Source organism: Lissotriton helveticus, chromosome 4_1 (assembly GCF_964261635.1).
Source record: "Lissotriton helveticus chromosome 4_1, aLisHel1.1, whole genome shotgun sequence".
NCBI classification, from domain to species: domain Eukaryota; kingdom Metazoa; phylum Chordata; class Amphibia; order Caudata; family Salamandridae; genus Lissotriton; species Lissotriton helveticus.
Genome location: NC_136063.1, coordinates 545,879,313 through 545,897,606, shown reverse-complemented (window position 1 = coordinate 545,897,606; position 18,294 = coordinate 545,879,313).

Sequence of the window (18,294 nt, the reverse complement as noted above, 5' to 3'; positions counted from 1 at the left end):
ACCTGGAGGCGGCTGTGCTTTCCGAAGGGGATCCGGAGATAGCCCACCAGATGCAACTCAAGAGGGCTGAGTATAAGGCGCTGGGCATGGATGCCGCCAAAACAGTTCTTAGAGATAGAGAGGGCAGGATCTACGACCAGGGAGACAAGGCGGGCAAGCTCATAGCATGGCTGGATAAAAAGCAACAGGCACAAAAGGTGGTGGCGGAACTTACAACCGAGACGGGAGCGGTCATAACCGAACCCCGTGAGGTCGTAAAGGAGTTTGAGCGGCACTACGGTAAGGTTTATAGTAAAGGGTCAGACCGGCCTGAGGAAGACTCTGTTAATTTACTGGCAGATATTCGGATGCCTGCCCTCACAGAGGAAGAACAGGAAACCTTGGAGGCTCTGCTATGGACGGAGGAGCTGGGTCGAGCTATCTGCGACCTTCGTTCGGGGATAGCCATGGGACCCAACGGGCTTCCTATTGAACTTTACAAGCTCAAGTCAGACGGCCTCAGCCCATATCTTAAACGGATGTTTGAGGAAAGCAAGGAACGGGGAGTGTTGACAAGGGACCAACGAATAGCCACCATGTGGCCATCCCGAAGGATGGCAAGCCAGGGACTCATGTGCCTCCTACAAGCCTATCTCTTTGTTAAACGCGGAACCCAAGATCCTGGCTGAGGTTCTAGCCAATCGGCTCAAGCCAGTCCTGCAGACGCTGGTGCATATGGACCAGTCGGGCTTTATGCCACATCGCAATACTGCACTCAATCTCCGTCGAGTACACAGCGTGTTGAGGCGCTGCCACGCCATTCGGGAAGTTGCAGTGGTGGTATCACTAGATGCCACCATGGCGTTTGATACTCTGGAATGGCCACATATGATGGCGGTCCTTCGGAACCTGGGCTTTGGTCCCGAATTTATAGGGTGGGTGCGTCTCCTCTACTCTGAGCCCCTGGCCCAGGTCACTGTTAATAATAAAATGTCCGAGGTATTTTGTCTGGAAAGAGGGACGTGGCAGGGATGCCCCCTTTCGCCCTTGCTTTTTGCCCTGTCTTTGGAGCCACTGGCTGCTTGGATCAGACAAGACCGTTCTATAAAGGGGCTCCGATGGGCAGACGGTTAGGAGGACAGGATATCGCTTTATGCGGACGACATCCTTCTATACCTCGCGATCCCTCGCAAGTCACTTATGGTAGCCATGGACATTTTTACTAGTTTCAGAAGAAATTCTGGATACAGTATAAACTGGGGCAAGTCCGTAATGTATGTTCTTCACGGCGACCCTCCGACAGTCCCCATTAATTACCCGATTAAGATCGCTTCCGATGGGTTTAAATACCTGGGGATTTTTGTCTCCAAGGGCGCGGCTACCCGGTATGAGAAAAATCTCCTGCCACCTATGCACCGGTTCAAGAGCAACTCGGCCTCCTGGTGGAAGTTCCCGCTGTCACTGTTGGGCAGGGCATCACTCTTTAAAATGATGGCAATGCCGAGATTCTTATACGCCATGCAGAATTACCCTGACCTGGTGCCGCAGTCATATTTTGCATCTCTCTAATCCACGCTCAGAGAGCTACTGTGGGCTGGGGTGCCTCGTATCTCCCTCCAGAATCTGACATTAGGCTGGTTTGATGGAGGCATAGCGCTCCCAGATATTCGTAAATACTATTGGGCTGCCCACCTTGCGGCCATTAATCAGGGCACGTACTGCGATGGTAATGATCCGGGGTCTGGGATGGACTGGTGGCTCCTACCCAGGGGGAACTATGAGGCGGCGCTGTACTCTAGGCCTGGCAGGTACCCACTTACCGGGCCCACCAAACACTCAGTACAAATCTGGCACATAGCGCAACGGAAATTGGGCTGGGCTAACACTCTGACTATGGCGACCCCATTATGGGCTTCCAAAAGACTAGGTACTCTGAGCCGCACTAAAGGGTTCCGCAACTGGGACCTGATCGGGATCTCCCACATAAAAGACCTATGGGGTGACGGGGGTGTTGTTTCCTTCACCTCCCTCCAACGCACATATGAGCTTGCACAAACAGAACATTACCATTATCTGCAGGTCCGACACTCCCTCCAATCCACCATTCCCCCTGGTACTCTTCCCCCAGCCTCATCCCCCTGGAGGACAGACTGCTGGATGGCCACCTGCCCAAACATGCCATCTGCCTCACATATAAAAAAAATTATCTACAACTCCCCAGACGTATTACAATCTCTTAAAAGAAAGTGTGAGTCCGATGGGTTGGAAATTGACGAGGAAGAGTGGAGGAGTGCGCTAGCGTCCCCTAAGGAAGTAGCCATATCAGCTAGAATTCGCTTGATTCAGCTGAAAATTCCCCATCGGAAATATATCTCAGAGACAAGATTGCAACTGATGGGCCGTAGTGCGGATGGACTTTGCCGGAGGGGATGTGGTGTGGTAGGGACATGTTTCCACATTATATGGGAGTGCCCATTGCTCCAGACTTATTGGCAACGGTTACACCACTGCATGAGGGAGGTGTGGGAGGTGGAACTCCGGGTTGAGGCAAAGAGGTGTCTATTGAATATATGGGAGCCCACTGATCTGTCAACCCGTGGAAGGACCTGGGCCACACTGGTCTTTGCAATCGTGAAACGGAACATTGCTAGGTTGTGGGGGGCTGCGGGGCCTCCGACACTTGGTACCTGGAAAACGGACATGGACTGGTGCATGCTCCAGGAGAAGACAGTTTATGTGGCAAGGGGATGCCCACAGAAATGGGTCGGTATCTGGTCCAGATGGAATGAATATAGAGGCCACATTTGCGAACCCCCCCAGATTTCCCGGGCTGACGAACCACTCGCATTGTTGAATATCTGATGATGAACTGTATTGAGTAATATCATACGTATGTAACCTCATTTCTTCTGCTTTGATTTTCCCAAGGTACAATTGTAAGTTTTTAACTGTATGACTGTGATGTACACCACTGTTTTCTGCACAGTTAATAAAAAGTAAAAAAAAAAGAGATTTCTTACAGAAAAACTATTAAAGGGCAGAAAATCTTCTAGACGCTACACAGAGGTGAGGTACAGCAGTTTAAAGCTGTCTGCATATGTTCTGCCCCAGATCAGGTAGTACGGCCAGCTTTTGCTTTGTCTACATGCAATTATTGTTTAGAGGGTGGTCTACCTTCAGATGTGCTTGGTGATCAAAGGTCACGTAATGTTGATACTGAAAGGATTTTTTTGTGAATTCCAAGGGGTCAAAGTTCACACATGGACCTAGACTATTCAAATTATTTAAAGGCGCTGTCAAATAACACCGCACAATGCACCATTGCGATGACCTTCCAGCAAGTGATTTCACAGGTTCAGATTTTGATCTATGAACTGCTGGAGGAGATGTATAAACTGCTGACTTCAGCTACAAGCAGGTTAATGGAGGGAGTTACATTGAGACTAGATTATTTAAACATTTTGTATTGAACTCTTAACTCCACACTTTAGTTTAACTCATTAATAGCATGCCCAAACCGCCCACCAATCACTAGAGTCCTATGTATAGAGTACTACTTACTAGTACTGACTAATTTGTGTAGTTCCCAATACCTGGAGTGTTCGCCAGGGCACCAGGCAGTGTCAGAGCTTCACTGCTATTCCTTTCTCAGTGAACGAGGACCAGGTGTTTTGCTTGTTGCCCATCTCGGCACGATGGGTAAAGTTATGAGGTTATATTATTTTTGGGGGTTGGAGGGGTTCGGGGTAGCTTTTAAGGGGTGAGGGGATTTTTGTTAGTTTTTAGGTGGGGAGGGGTTCGGGTTAGTTTTTAGGGGGTGGGGGTTCATGTTAGTTTTTAGGGTGGGAGGGGTACGTGTTAGTTTTTAGGGGTTGGGAGGGGTTCGGGATAGTTTTTAAGGGGTCTGGTTTGTGTTATTTCTTAGGGGGTGGGGGGGTTCATGTTAGTTTTTAGGGGTTGGGAGGGATGTGTGTTAGTTTTTAGGGGATGAGAGTGGTTGAAGTTAGTTTTTAGGGATGAGAGGGTTTTGAGGTAGTTTCTAGGAGGTTGGGGGGGTCGTGTTAGTTTTTAGGGGGTGGGATGTGGGGAGGTATGGGGTAGTTTTTATGAAGTGGGAGGGGTTCCGTTTAGTTTTTAGGGGGTGGGAGGGATTCAGGTTAGTTTTTACGGGGTGGAGGATAAGGTTAGATTTTAGGGGGTGGGGTTGGGGAAGTTATTAGAGGGAGGGAGGGGTTTGGGTTAGAAGACCGTTTATGATGCATTCCTTTACCATGAAAATTTGTGGTAAAGGAATGTGTGGTCAAAAAAATCGTAGTTGTGACACAGTCGTGCTAGAGACCGCGTTGTTTAGGTAGTTGTTGTTGAGGAACACTTTGTTCCAACATACAACACTTGATGGGGTGAATGTTTGATTCATTCAGCAATCCGTCCATCATTTGTTGCTGCAACACATCTTAGAATCAGCCAGAACCATTCGGGTGTGTCCAAACCATGATTTCTTCTTACCTTCATTTGCCCTAGTCTCAGTGCTTAAGACAAAGTGACACACAGTTCTTAATGCTCTTTTGCCAGTGAATAGTCTTCATGGAAGACATGTGGATGCTCTTCTAATTCTTTGAATTTTGGCAGCAATTGCTATCCAGAGCCTTAACAAGTTGACCTGTTTCCCAAAGGACAGAGATCCTGGACAATCACTCATGTGAAGCTAGAGAAACCAGGTGCTCAACCGTGGGGGAAAGGACATAATGTTGTGAATTGCATACGTTTGAAAAGAAGGATTATTTCGCAGTAGCAGTCTCTTGGCCATGAATGTGCAGCCCCTGAAAGAGGAGCATTAAGATGTGACTTTGTGGTAGCAGAATGTTGTTAGCTTAATGGGGAGGTGCCAATGTAAGATGTAAGGAATTACCATCTTGCTTAATTGACAGAGAAAAAAAGAACTAGACAGCAGTAGTGCAGGCTTTTCACCCAAATACAGTTGCAGAAGCAGAAATGTACAAAGAAAAGCCCACTTTTGGGATCTCCACTGCAGTGAAGATGTATAAAATGTAGGTCTGACGTAACTTTCCAGGTGAGTGATATTTATTGTTGGTGTTCCTGGCGCTATTGTGTTGAGGCAACCTCTAGAGTATGAAAGGGCTGGAGGCAGCTGTCCTAGTCGTGTTGGAATAGCCTTTTAACATGTCCTATTCTTGGTTCCTTTGAGGTGTAATCCCTATCTGGATAGTAGGTGGCGTTTGTTGTTTGGAGACAGAGGTTCAGTTAGTACTGCAGTCATAGCCTTTTGCCATGTCATATTCTTTGTTTCTTTCAGGTGTGACTCCCATCTATTTGGCAGGCGGTGTGTGTGTCCTGTTGTGTTGTCCACAAAAGGCTGATGAGGGTATAGTGTGAAGTTTTCAGTTCCTTGTGTCTTAGTGTTTCATCTCTGGGCAGGAGACTCCCATAGTTTAAATAAGGGAGTGAAACCACAAATCAGTGTTGCAGGACTTTTCACTGAACCCTGGTTGGCAACAGAAATAATGGAGGGTGTAGCCTTGGACCGTGTCATGTATGTGCATGTAACTTGCATGATCGAGGTAACTATTAGCGGCGATACTACGTATCTCTTGGACCTCTTTCAAGTGCTTGTCGTCCTTTCTCCCCTCTCTCCCCAGGGGTGGCAATGTAAAATGTAAAAAAATGTAGAGGTACTTGTATAGCGTACGACTACCCGGAGGCCTCTCGGCGCTTGTATGAATACCGCTGAGGAACCCTTCCTGGCCTTTCCCTGTGAAGTGCCCACTCCTGGGTACCCCCAAGGTGAAGCCAGGTATCCTAGCTCTTGTTGGGGCCGTTGTGGAGATTAAGCAAGCTATGAGGGATAGCCCCAGGCGCCACAAGCTCTAGCTACGCCACTGAAATTGTTTTGTCGTAGCTGCTACAAACTGCATGGGTAAGGCAGGCGATAAAACATTCCGTATTTCCCAATAAGCCCAGTCCCTGAAATACACTGATATTTTATTACATTTTATTGTAGTCATTTTTAAGGCATTTGGTTTGACACTAATTTAAAACGGAAACACAAACTTTTAATGTTAGTTGTATAGTTGGGAACTGAGAAAAATAACCATAAATATATCCATATTATAAAACGTCAAATTATATTAGCCTAGCAGATAAAATATTTGAAAACGTAGTAAATGTATCTTTGCTCAGACATTTTCAAAAAGTTATTTTGCTTCAGACACGTTTGAGTCCCTGAAATTCTACTTGGCATTTTCCTCGTGAGGTTCTCTGGGTGGAACACAATATAGTGTCATTTAGAGTAATTTGCCTCCAAAGACGAATTGGATAAACCCACGTACTTTCAGGCCGTGCTGCCCATCCAATGAAGTCGTGATTCTGGTGTAGTTTCTTGGGAGAAAGAAAGCCGAGTAGCCACTTTTACGAGCTTTGCTGCCTTAAATATCACGTTACTGAGTTGGAAAGACAACGCAATCCTGCCCCAGCCTGTTTCAAGTGGGCACCGGGCCAATGGACAGAGTCCAAAAGCAGACACATCCGCCCGACCTCTCAGCTCCATTTACAGGCTGCTGACAGCCCTTTCACATACATACAAACACACACTCACGCACTCAGCACACAAGCAAGGTTTTTGTTTAAATAGTATAACTTTCACAGGAGAAAAAAACTGGTTTGGGTGCTGGGAATACGGGTAGGAAGCTTCTGGAAGAAACACTGTTTACAGTGATCACTTCTAACAAATCTCTGGAACAGGCTCAGCGGCTACTCCATATATGGCCTCGTGCTAGAGGTCGCCTTTAAATATGTCAGTAATATACACGCACGTGAATACTGTAAGCACACAGTGCTAATCCCGCGATAGCTCTGCAATGAGAGGCATGTGGAGCAGAATGCTGCCTTTGCACAGCCGCCCCGCCAGCTCCCAGCAACAGACACGGGTGGGCGGGTTATTATTCTAGTCATGCTTTGCAGCTTCCGACGATGATAGACAAGCAGCGGCATTGTGCAGCAAGCCGAAAGTTGCATACTCACCTGCAAAAAAATGTGGCAAGACAGAGACGTGATAATAGGGAGCAAACAATTGGTAAAAGTCAACCAAAGGCAGTTTCATCAATGACAGACACAATATGCAAAATATGCCTAGACAGAATCGAAGGAAGGGAAGACAATGTGTTTCGGTTGTGTGCTGTGGTCGGCAATCGACAACCTTCTTTTGGGGTTCCACTACAATGCACTAAACAGGGAGACGGTTGCTATACATTGACTAGTTCATGAAGGTCCTGCTTTGCATTTTCGGATTCCTATTCATAAAGGCATTTACATCTGCAAACGTACATCTATGGGGTTTTCTAACAAAATTTCATATATTAAATTACAGTGACGTTTTAAGGATTTTGAGGGCCCTGGGCCAAATATATTTTGGGGGCCCCTGTTCAGGACAGCTTTGATTTTATGATCCAGTTTCAGCTCTTTCATACCCTCTTTGGTCAAATTCTAAATGTGTATACATCTGATATTCAGGGATAGTGATGTGTGTTTTCAGTATTGCAAAACAGCAGTGGCTCACTAATATTACTGCAAATAATATCGGCAACACCCTCCAATTTCTCATATGTGAGGTCCTGTATAGATCTAAAAGAAAAATATATATGCATGCTGCACAAAACATAAACACTTTTTATTTGCACAATCTAATAGACTCTCACACATTAAAAATAAATGATAGAAACATGCTATTTACAACAATCTGTTTAAAAATTAATTACGGTTATCAGGGCAAGACGCTCTGCAGAACATAGCTGGCTTTATCAGGGGGCCCTCTGAAAGGCTGGGGCCCAGGGCCAGAGCCCTGATTGCCCATGCCATAATACGTCTCTGATTAAATATCATCCTACAAAAGTATTGCAGCCTTATATCACCTACCACCATATTCGGAAGATGATTATCACTATTCTTAACTCTATATGTATGTACCTTTGCAATATGCAAAAAGAACAAATGGACAGACTGCAGAACAATGTCATACATTCACTCCAGTGCAGAGATCTGGGCCTAAATCCATCGTTTTTTTGCTCACCATGCCATTCCAGTTTGGACCCAGCCATATGCAAATCAGTTTTGACCCTGCGCCCAATAAGAACAGTCCAGCCTGAACTGCAAGGCCGGGTCCTCCCTGGACTGGAAACAAGCATCCTAGGACTGGAGTCGTGCTTCAAGCTATGCTGGCTGAAGAGGGGTGAAACCCTGAAACAGGTCCTAGGATGCTTGTTTCAAGTCCATGGAGGACCTGGCCTGACAGTTCGGGCTGGACTGTTCCAATTGGGTGCAGGGTCAAAACTGATTTGCATATGGCTGGGTCCAAAACTGGAATGGCATGGTGAGCAAAAAAACTATGGATTTAGGCCCAGATCTCTGTACTGGGGTGAATGTATGACATTGTTCTGCATTCTGTCCATCAACAATTCTTTTTGCATTTGTACCTTTGCAATATAAATATCTTCCGGGTACATATGTAACCAATAACCACTTGATTCAACACTAACCTTGGGTTTCCAGGGCAGAGTGTTGTCTGGCATAAAGCAATTCTGCGCTTCAAAAGCAGGTCCACTGGATTTATGTGGCAATGGAGGCCCAAATTATGCTGTAGTGTTGATTAAATTATACGGCAAATTATGCGTTAGTATGCAGCACATTTTGTGATAGTATTACTTAATGATTTTCTCAATTTTAAACTTGTTAACACTGTCTGGGCATTAGTTGCATCTCTTTAGCACCAGTTTAACACCGAAATATTGCAAGATTATGCTGAAAGGTGACTAGTCAACCTTTGCAAAGGGCATTCCCCTGCACGGCAACACTTGTTCCTGCGTTTTTAGTAACTTTTGAACTGTTTGAGAAAGAAACAATATTTGGGGGGTTAAAACCTGTATATTATGCTGCAGATGATAGATTATGTGGCAAATGCAGCAAATCTATGATTATGAGAAATTCGCTGCAGCTGAGCCATCGCATAATTACAGTAGCCTTGCTCATATAAGGGGTAGTCATCATTTTTTAAATGCAATACAAACCAATAGAGGTGGATTTAAGAATAGTAAATCTATACTGATCGATATGTGTTTACCTACACAATATTGCGATACTAGATATTGTCAATGATATTTTTTACTCAAGATAAACTGACACTCAATCGTTTACGGATGTAAATGACTCTATTTATACATGGAAGTATTACAAGTAAGAATACCGTGCCAGGCATAAATGATTTTACTACTGCATATTTCTGCTCACCACCTACTTAAAATTACACAGTTGCAGACCCCACACAAGTGGTCAGAAGTGGGCGGCTCAAGGGTGTGATTTGCTTAGTTGAATACCCACGAACCTGCAAGTACCTCTCTGACTCTTGAGCAAAACAGTTGAAGTTTTTTCCAGAAAACGAATGGTGTACCTAATTTTCCAGGGTATGTTTGTAGGGATCCTTTCACCTAGATACAGATCTTCAAATCTATATTAATTAGTACATTTGAGATTATTATGTCAAGGTTATTATCACAGATAAATTCCACATCAACTGATAAAAAGGCAATTTAGTGTTTTTTAGTTATTTTTAGCTAAATAATTAGTTGTACAATACGATGACTCCAAAATCCACATACGAGGTACATATGAGAGTGAAATGAACACTTGTGTGTCACCGCACGCCTGTTTGAGGTTTGAAACAGTGAAAAAAGAGGTGGTCTTCCCTAAAAGGGAAATAATAAATCAGAGATATAGACTGGCTGGGGGTCATTATATAAAGCATGTTATTTAACAGGATTAAAATTCTAAGTACCTACTGGTTCTTAATGAAGCATCCTCGCAATAGGGAAACAAGTCAGATACAGCAATACATAAGGAAAATACTTCCTGCATCCCTGTTTAGGGCCAATCACGACCAGCCACCCCTTCGCCTTTTAAAACAAAAAATGGCAGGACAAGTTTCATCAAAAGCATTATTTCGCATCTCCATTTCTTTATTTTCTCAAAAGCGGGGTAAGTTTCACCAACCATCTCAGGGGCACAAGTACGCTGGACCACACACCACTCACAAGGGTGACTGACTAAATCAGGTAGACACCGACCCCATGTGCTCATTCTCACCCAATATCCAAAACAACTTGGCTACCTGATATACCACTCGGGAACCAACAACATCACCCTATTACTTAGGACAACATCTATTTACAGAATATTTACTGCCTAGCCATCAGGACCCTTGTTCTGACTCCGGTAGGCCTAAGGCCACCCAGCCAAAATCCACCAAGGTCCTCCCCCTAACTACTGCTATACTTGGTGGCTATATAAAAGTGCCTATGCGTTTCGACGAGACTCAAGACCACCCACCACAATAGCTTAAGCATGCATGTGTGGGAATAGAAAAAAACATACATTATTGAAATATATGTTTTTCTTACGCATGATGTTACAAAAGAAAAACACTTTTGCGCTGTTACAAATCCCCAATACGAGTGCAGTGAGACACTAGAGTGTCATTAACTCTCACTATCTTGTGTACCTTGAACATGGATTTTGGGTTTGTCGTGTCCTATGACTAATTATTTACAGCCTTGAAAAAGATCCCAGGCTGTGAAGGAGCGAAACACCTGTTGGCTGTTCAACTGTTCACTAATCAGCTGTCATCATCAAGGAGGAAGAGGAAATGAGAAGCAAAAAGTAATGCATGCCCTTTTTTATCAAACTAATGTGGAATGTATCTGTGATAATAATCTCATCAGAATAATATCAAATTAACAAATTAATATACATTTGAAGTTCCAAATCTAGGTGCAAGCGTTTCCTATTCAACTGTTGAATAGAAGGTCATACTTTTTTTATTGGGTGTTTTTACCAATTAATCTGTGATCTCTCCTACAGAAAATTCCAGAGGCCAGATACAAAGGTAACAATACTAATTTCTCTTTTTTTTACATGTTATCTGAACTACCCCACTCTCTCAATTAATTGAGGACTGGTTAAAAAGAGAACAACATTCTTTCAGGATCTTGTCATCGTGACAAAGGCCATTGACCCTTTCTGGGAACACAAGAATGGCTGAAACAGGCTGACAGAACCAATGTAGTAGATGTTGGGGTAATAATACCCGACGAACATCGCATCTCTGTTTTTAACCCTGTCAGGTGGACCCAGAATACAATTAAGGTTTGGGTATCCACTCTTGATAATTTCAACCTATTCCTTGATCTCTAATTATCGTATCCTGCTCTTCCAATGAACAGTTGAGCCCACTGAAACTTTAATTGATGTCTTTGAGTGTGCTAAACTGCCTTAGGATGAAACAGGCCACAAATAGTGGGTGAAGAATGTTTTACCAAATCAGAGGAAACCCTGGTAATTGAATAAAAACTTTCGCTCATTAATTCATGTATGCTATATGTGCGTGTTCCTCCACATAAGAAAGTAGGGAAACAGAAAATAATATTTAAAAACAAGAAAAGAGACAGAAATTACCAGCATGAAAAGGTAAGGAAAGAGGAAAAAAGGACCCGGGGTTACCCAGATAAGGAAGAAAAAAAGAAAATTAAAAAGACTGAAAATGAAAAGGGTAAAGGAAAAGGGGGAGAAAAACTTACAATGATAAAAAAGAAGTAAACATAAAACAAAGTAAACAATGAGAAGTAAAAGAATTGTGAAGTAATGCATTTGAAATAATGAGCTACATTCCTGTTGAGGAAGGACATGCATTGAGAGAAGGTGTATATTCAATTACCTTATCAGGCCCCATAGGCAAAGTCTTCCTATCCAAGCTAAAAGCATAACTATTCCTGGAATTATTGTAGAGTGCATCTTGATGTTATCTGTGTTGCATCTAAAACCATTTGTCCTTGACATTCAAAACCATCTTGAAGTATTTGTAATGAGGAAAATATTTAAGTGAGATGCCTAAAATGCGAACTACACTAAAATAAGGTTCCAGCTAATTCATTAAAAATTTTCTCATAATCCTTTAGTTTAACTCTGTGAATACTTCAAGATGGGGTTGCATTACTTCTGGATGATACTACCATGAATTAATGATGGGTATTTATCACTGCAGGACGATAATATGATATCATCAGTGTTAAGATATAAAATTGCAGCTTCCTGACTTCTCAGAGGATAGTCACCGGGGCCTGAAGTATTGCACATGCTTCTTCAAGGATTGACCAAAAGCCTCCTCGAACTAATCCCCAAACAGTTTCTCACCTAGAAGGGGATCTTCAATAAGCAGGACGTTTGTGCTCCATCCACCATCCATTTTGGAAAAACAACTTTATCTGGGTTGTGAGATCTCTTTGCATCTGCTCTCAAAGTGACATCCAACTTTAATGTGGCCACCGTTTTCACATGAGCCAGTAATAGCGAGTAATGATTGCCCTCCTTCCAGGGCATGGATAAAGGCTAAAACATCTTTGACCAAACATTGTAAGGAATAAACCACACAGATCACAGGAACCAGAGATTAAGTTGAGCCATATTAGGACCTTTTCAAGGCAGAATATGCTACCTTGACAACAGAGTCCATGAAAATCTCATCCACAGTGAGAGCTGCCTTCAGGCTAACGTGATTACCTGGAATAGGATCAAAGGAAAGAGAATGGTGAGGTTCCAAGCAACCCTCAGCCGATAGATAGAGACCACTCAAGAATCATGGGACACAGATAGCGAGCCAGATGTTGGCACTTAAACGATTCCTAGGGTGACACCCACATTCAACCCTTAGGGATTAAGCAAGCACTAGAAAAACGACAGAACCTAGGAACGCAGTGCTAAAATTATGGTTCTACCTGATGTAGACAGCAGGTCTCTCGAGATCAATTAGCAAACAGGCAACCTGCACTAATCTTGCTGAATGGGAACTGCCATAACAGTAATGTATGGTGGGTGAAGGTCCCTTGAATGCCCCTCCTGTGCCACAGCTAACAAACCTCGAGCAGGCAATCCCTCCATTTGCTGAGGCACAATTGTACTTCATGACAAGAGAGGTGCACCATAGACCCAAGCATAAATGACAGTACTCCCCCATGGATTCTACCCTACAGAGCCAGAAGGGAACCCCACACAACCATGTCACTTCCCCACTTCTGTGAATCCGATGTCGCAAATCAAGAAGAGAAGGGATCCCATGCAGCAATGCCACCACCCCACCTGCAAAAAAGACTATACTGAGTCCAATGCATAGAGTGACCACCAGTTTGAAATTTTCAAGGACTGTCCATTATTTAGCCCTAATGTCCATTGTCCATGATGGATGGTTTAACGGACGGCACTTGTCCACAATTTTAGCCTTTCAGCCACTGGACAAATGTTAATTCTGACAATTCACATTCCCCAGCTGGAGTGGAAGGGAGGAAGACTCCTGTGCTTGATACCAAGGGAGGGGCAGACAGATAAGAAACAAGCCTTCTTGCCAGGGTGCCTGCTTCCTGTAAGAAATGCAAATGTGCGCAGCTGGTAAATCTGCAATTGTACAGGCTGCTTGGGAGCTGAAATAGGCATTAATTGATGGAGTCACTTGAAACTTTCTGATGGCAAAGATATTTTCTTAAATTGAACAATATTGAATTCATTTTGCGCATTGGCACTTTTCTGAGAATAGCTACAGGTGCACGGAAATCTATGTGCGATCCATGAATTTATTCGTATTTTACTGCTCACAATATGCACTTTACCTATGTTTACTGTCTTTTTTGCTATATTATAGTTTGGACATTGTTACCTATTTATTTTTCTAATGAGTTTTTATCCTGTACTTGTTGCACTTTTATGGAGATACATTGTTATCAGAATAAAGTCTTTTGGATTGGATTGGATTTTTTTTTTGAGAGGTACTGAAAGAGTGTTCCAAGCTGAGCTGTGGAGCGTGTGCTTTTAATGAACAGTTATACAAAAGGTTTGCACTAAGAATAATCTGCATATTTTTTAAATATATACTTTAGAAGCACTTTTTATCTTTAACCTATATGTAAATAAATGCATATTATGTGGCACCCTGTATTATACTGGGTGTAATGCACATTTAAAATAATGACTTACACATTCACAGTGCTTTTAGGGACCGCATAGCACTAAAGATGCACAAGTCACTTTCCCTGCTGCACCCAACAGGATTCAATTCTATGGTCTTCTGATTGCACACATAGACATCTGTAGTGATTGCATTAATCGACAGAGGTTTTATAACATGCCATAATTTTTCATTTAAGGTATGTGCTATTTTATATGTAGTTAGTTGATGGTGAAAGGTTATAAAAGGATTACAGAATATTTTGTTCTTTTTAGCCTCGCTTTTAATTTTGCTCTGTGCATTTGACCCTGTCCCCATGGTAGTATCCATTCATTTTTTAATGCACTTCGACTGCTGCATTGAATAGCTATGTTGTAAAAAGTCAATGATATTAGCATATGGTGTCCCGTCTTTCCTTACCTTCAAGATGTCCCTTTTTCTTTATTAGATATTGGGTCAGATTAATCTGAGATCGGTATTTATTAAACACAGTGTACTATTCATCTATAGAAATGTACAAAAAAACACTGTTTTCTAGTTTTAAAATGGATTGAGAAAAATAAATTAACCTAGTCAGTGGCTTTAGTGCACTATGTCTGTCCGAAAAGGCTGGGTTCAAATCCCAGAATTCCTGTATGACTAACTTGTGTGATCTAAGGCACATCAATTTACTTCATGTGTCTAATTTATTTGAAAGTGACATTTGAGAGCACTTTCAAGTAATTTAGTTTAAAATGGACTGCATACAAAAAACCTCACTTGTATGCTTTATTAGCCTGTTATGTTCCACTATCCATAACAATAATATTGGCCATTATGTATGGGATACTAAAAAAATTGGTTCACTTTATTCACGGATGGTGTTGACAAGAGGGAGGTTTAATGAATGTTTTAAAGTTAATGTTTAGAAGCTTTCACTTCATATAAATGTCAATGCAATGTTGTGATCTAACATACTAAATTGAAACAATGCCATATATTTTTTTAAAGATTTTATTGTTGTATGCCAAAAGATGTTACATAGCAGAATAGCAGCCAGGCATGTAGCAACAGATTCCATCGTTGATTTACAGAAGAACAGTGCTGGGCTACATACATTTATGAAGAGTTAGCAATTATTTTTTTTTATGTTTCTGTACAACATGCTAACCATAATAAACTGTCCCTCCACAACCCCTGGCACCGCTACATTACCTATCAGCATAGGGATGTAAAGCACTGTGGCGAACCCGGTGGTGCTTAGAACAAATTGTTCTAGTGGGAAAATCATCACAGTGTGTCAGAGATAGGGGCCCCTTTCGCACAGCTTTGTGTAGTTGCCTAGGGGTGGTAAGAAAAACTAGCACATAGAAACTGAGAGTGTATGAGTTGAGAAGGTTTATGGGGGTGGTGGGAGTATCATCCTTGGTGCAGTGTTTGAAATCCTTCCACCAAAATATCCCACATCAGTGCAATAAAATATTTTCTCAGACCTGCTAATATCTCTCTGATTAACAGTGTGCTCTCAAATTGAAAGCAAGAGAGCAATGCCTCAGTCCAACTTACAATAGTCAGAGGAAGTGAATTCTTCAAGTGCAGTGTGATATTGCGTTTTGCTAGAAGAAGAGCAAGGTCGAGGGGCTTGGTGAAGGGTTTCTCGAACTTATGCGTACATTAGGACAACTTCTGGGAAATGTGTTAGCACACAGCCCATTATGGTCGACAGCACCTTAAACATTCTCTGCCAGCATGAAAGGAGTGTAGGTCAAACCAAAGCATATGAACAAATTCTACATCTAATTGCACACAGAGAGGACATGCAGCTGCGGCTTACGTTTATATTTTGTTAATTCAGGCAGGTGTAAGGTAGGTTTAGTTCAGAATATTAATTGACTATATTTAAAATGGCACCAGCAGTATACTTTGTAGGGCTCGTCCAATTTTTAGCCCAGTTCATATTCTGTAAAGGTTTGGCCATGCCAGTCTCCCAGGTAGTACAAAGAAGCCCTGGAGCGATTTCCATGTTGCAGGAAAGCTCTGTACACCCATCTTAGCAGTTTACCGCCAGTCCCTATGGTATAGGACCTATGGTCTGGCACACCTCAAGTGGGGTTGGGACTATTTGGCAAACAGTAATAGGGCATTAAATGATTGTTTAAGGCGTTCGTAAGTAAGAAGTTGACCAGGGTGAGGATCGTAGTCTGTCAAAAGGGTTTGGAAATCTAGAAGTTTGCAATCAACAAACAAATCCCCCAATTTTGAAATGCGTGCAGCATGCCACTAACGGAGTTGATCTGAGTATAGCTGTTGTGTGTGAGTGGGAAGGCCTAGGAAAAGGAGTGCAGGAATGTAGGGTTTCTTCGTGTTAGTGTATTTATGGGTTTTAATAAAGCAAGAGAAAGCTGTGCGGAATAACCCTGGGTGGCGCTTGGCAGAATGGTCAATAGGAAACAATGAGTAGTGCATTAAGCCCTTCTTAAAGTTTTTTGGGGTAAACCCCATCTCATGCAGGGTGCGGCCATATTGTCAGTGAGCCACCCATTGGTGCTGTACTTCTAAATAATAGTGTTCTAAGTCCAAAAGGGCTAGTCCACCCACATTCTTGGGTAGCTTTAGAGTGTAAAGAGCTACCCGACACATCCCAGCCCCCAAATCAGGCATGGGACATGTGTGAAGAAGGGTCGAAGAATGGGCAGGGGAACGTTTGCAAAAGATTGCAATTACCAGGGTAGCATCACCAGCTTCACTAGTGCCACATGGCCCATTGCTGGAAACGAAAAAAAGACCAAAAAGCAAAATGCGCTTGGAGGGACAGTGTCGCTCTGCTCCAGATTTCCATACTGCAAATCAGTGGGGGAATGGTAGATATTAATCTATAGGTATCGAAAAGTAACTGATTCCCAGTTCAATCTGGGGTGTAATTGCATATAAGTGGGAAAACACTACCATATGTTAAAGAAAGCTTTCCTACATTAATGTTTATCATGTTCTTACATGTTATTTGTGTAATTTACATCCCAAATATTTTGAATATTCTAAGTGTACTTTGGCACTTAAGGTTGACCTAAATCACTGGTTTGGCCTTGGCTTGACTGCAAAACCATTTTAAGACATGGACAGATTGGACAATGGCCCAACACAGCCTTCCAAGGGGTCTGGCCTCAGCTCACCCTTCACAAGCACAACCAGCACACCATTGCACTAGAATAGTTTTCCAGGGTGGGTGTGTGCTGCTTGTTCAGCTACTTGACAGCGCTTCTTCTATTTCTCTCCTCTCTGCTGAGACAATTCTCCAGGTACGCATTATGTTCCGATATTCATGGCGACCCATCTTGTTCGATTTTAAGAATTGTCCCACCTTGTTCTTCTCATCCTCATTTATCCATTTCTTAGCAACTACCCTTTCAATCAGTTGCTGTGGATCTCCCATCTGATCTCGATTTCATTCTTCACTTTAATTCTCTTTGATTGACAGTCCAGGCTCCCAGTTCTGAGACAAATGTAGAGTCCTGGACACACACTCTAGTGCTATGAGACTACAGACAAGTTGTAGGTACCTTGAATCCTGACATTAGGTGTGAAATTGTCACCCACACCATCTGCTCTGACTCGTTTTTTTTTTAGGATTAAATTCGACTGGAGGTTGAGGTGGGTCAGGTGTTTATGTTAAACATGTTTAAACTAGCAGAAGGTAACTTACCTTATTGTTGCCCAAACCGTTTGAAGATTGGGTAAATGTGGGTAGGGGTGATGGCTTGGATACCTTGCTCAAGGGCAATAATTTACTATTGAACAAAGATGTAGTGTGCCACATGAATGTAACCTACTTAGAGGCAAAATAAGGCTGTTTTGAATAAATAGTGCTATGTAGAAAATAGTAAAGAAATGCACTGATAAAGTAGTCCCTTTGTCCTGAATTTTTCACAGTCCTGTCCAGAACCTCCCTCCATGCCAGATCGTTACTGTTAGAAATGTGAGTTCTGGTTGGCTAGGGCATGCACCTAAGCCAGGCAGAAACCACCACTCTAGTCAGCGCAAGGGAGTTACACGCTGAAGATAACCCCTGCTCCCCCCCTTGGTAGCTTGGCATGAGCAGTCAGGCTTATCCCAGAGGCAATGTGTAAAGCGTTTGCGCAACACACACACAGCAGCAACACACTAGGCACACTACAAAAGAAACTCCACACAAAGGTATATAAAAAATAGCCTTTGTATTATCCAAAACACATTAGATCATAATCACACAATATATACTGTGCCAACTGGCACTAGGCAATAATCAC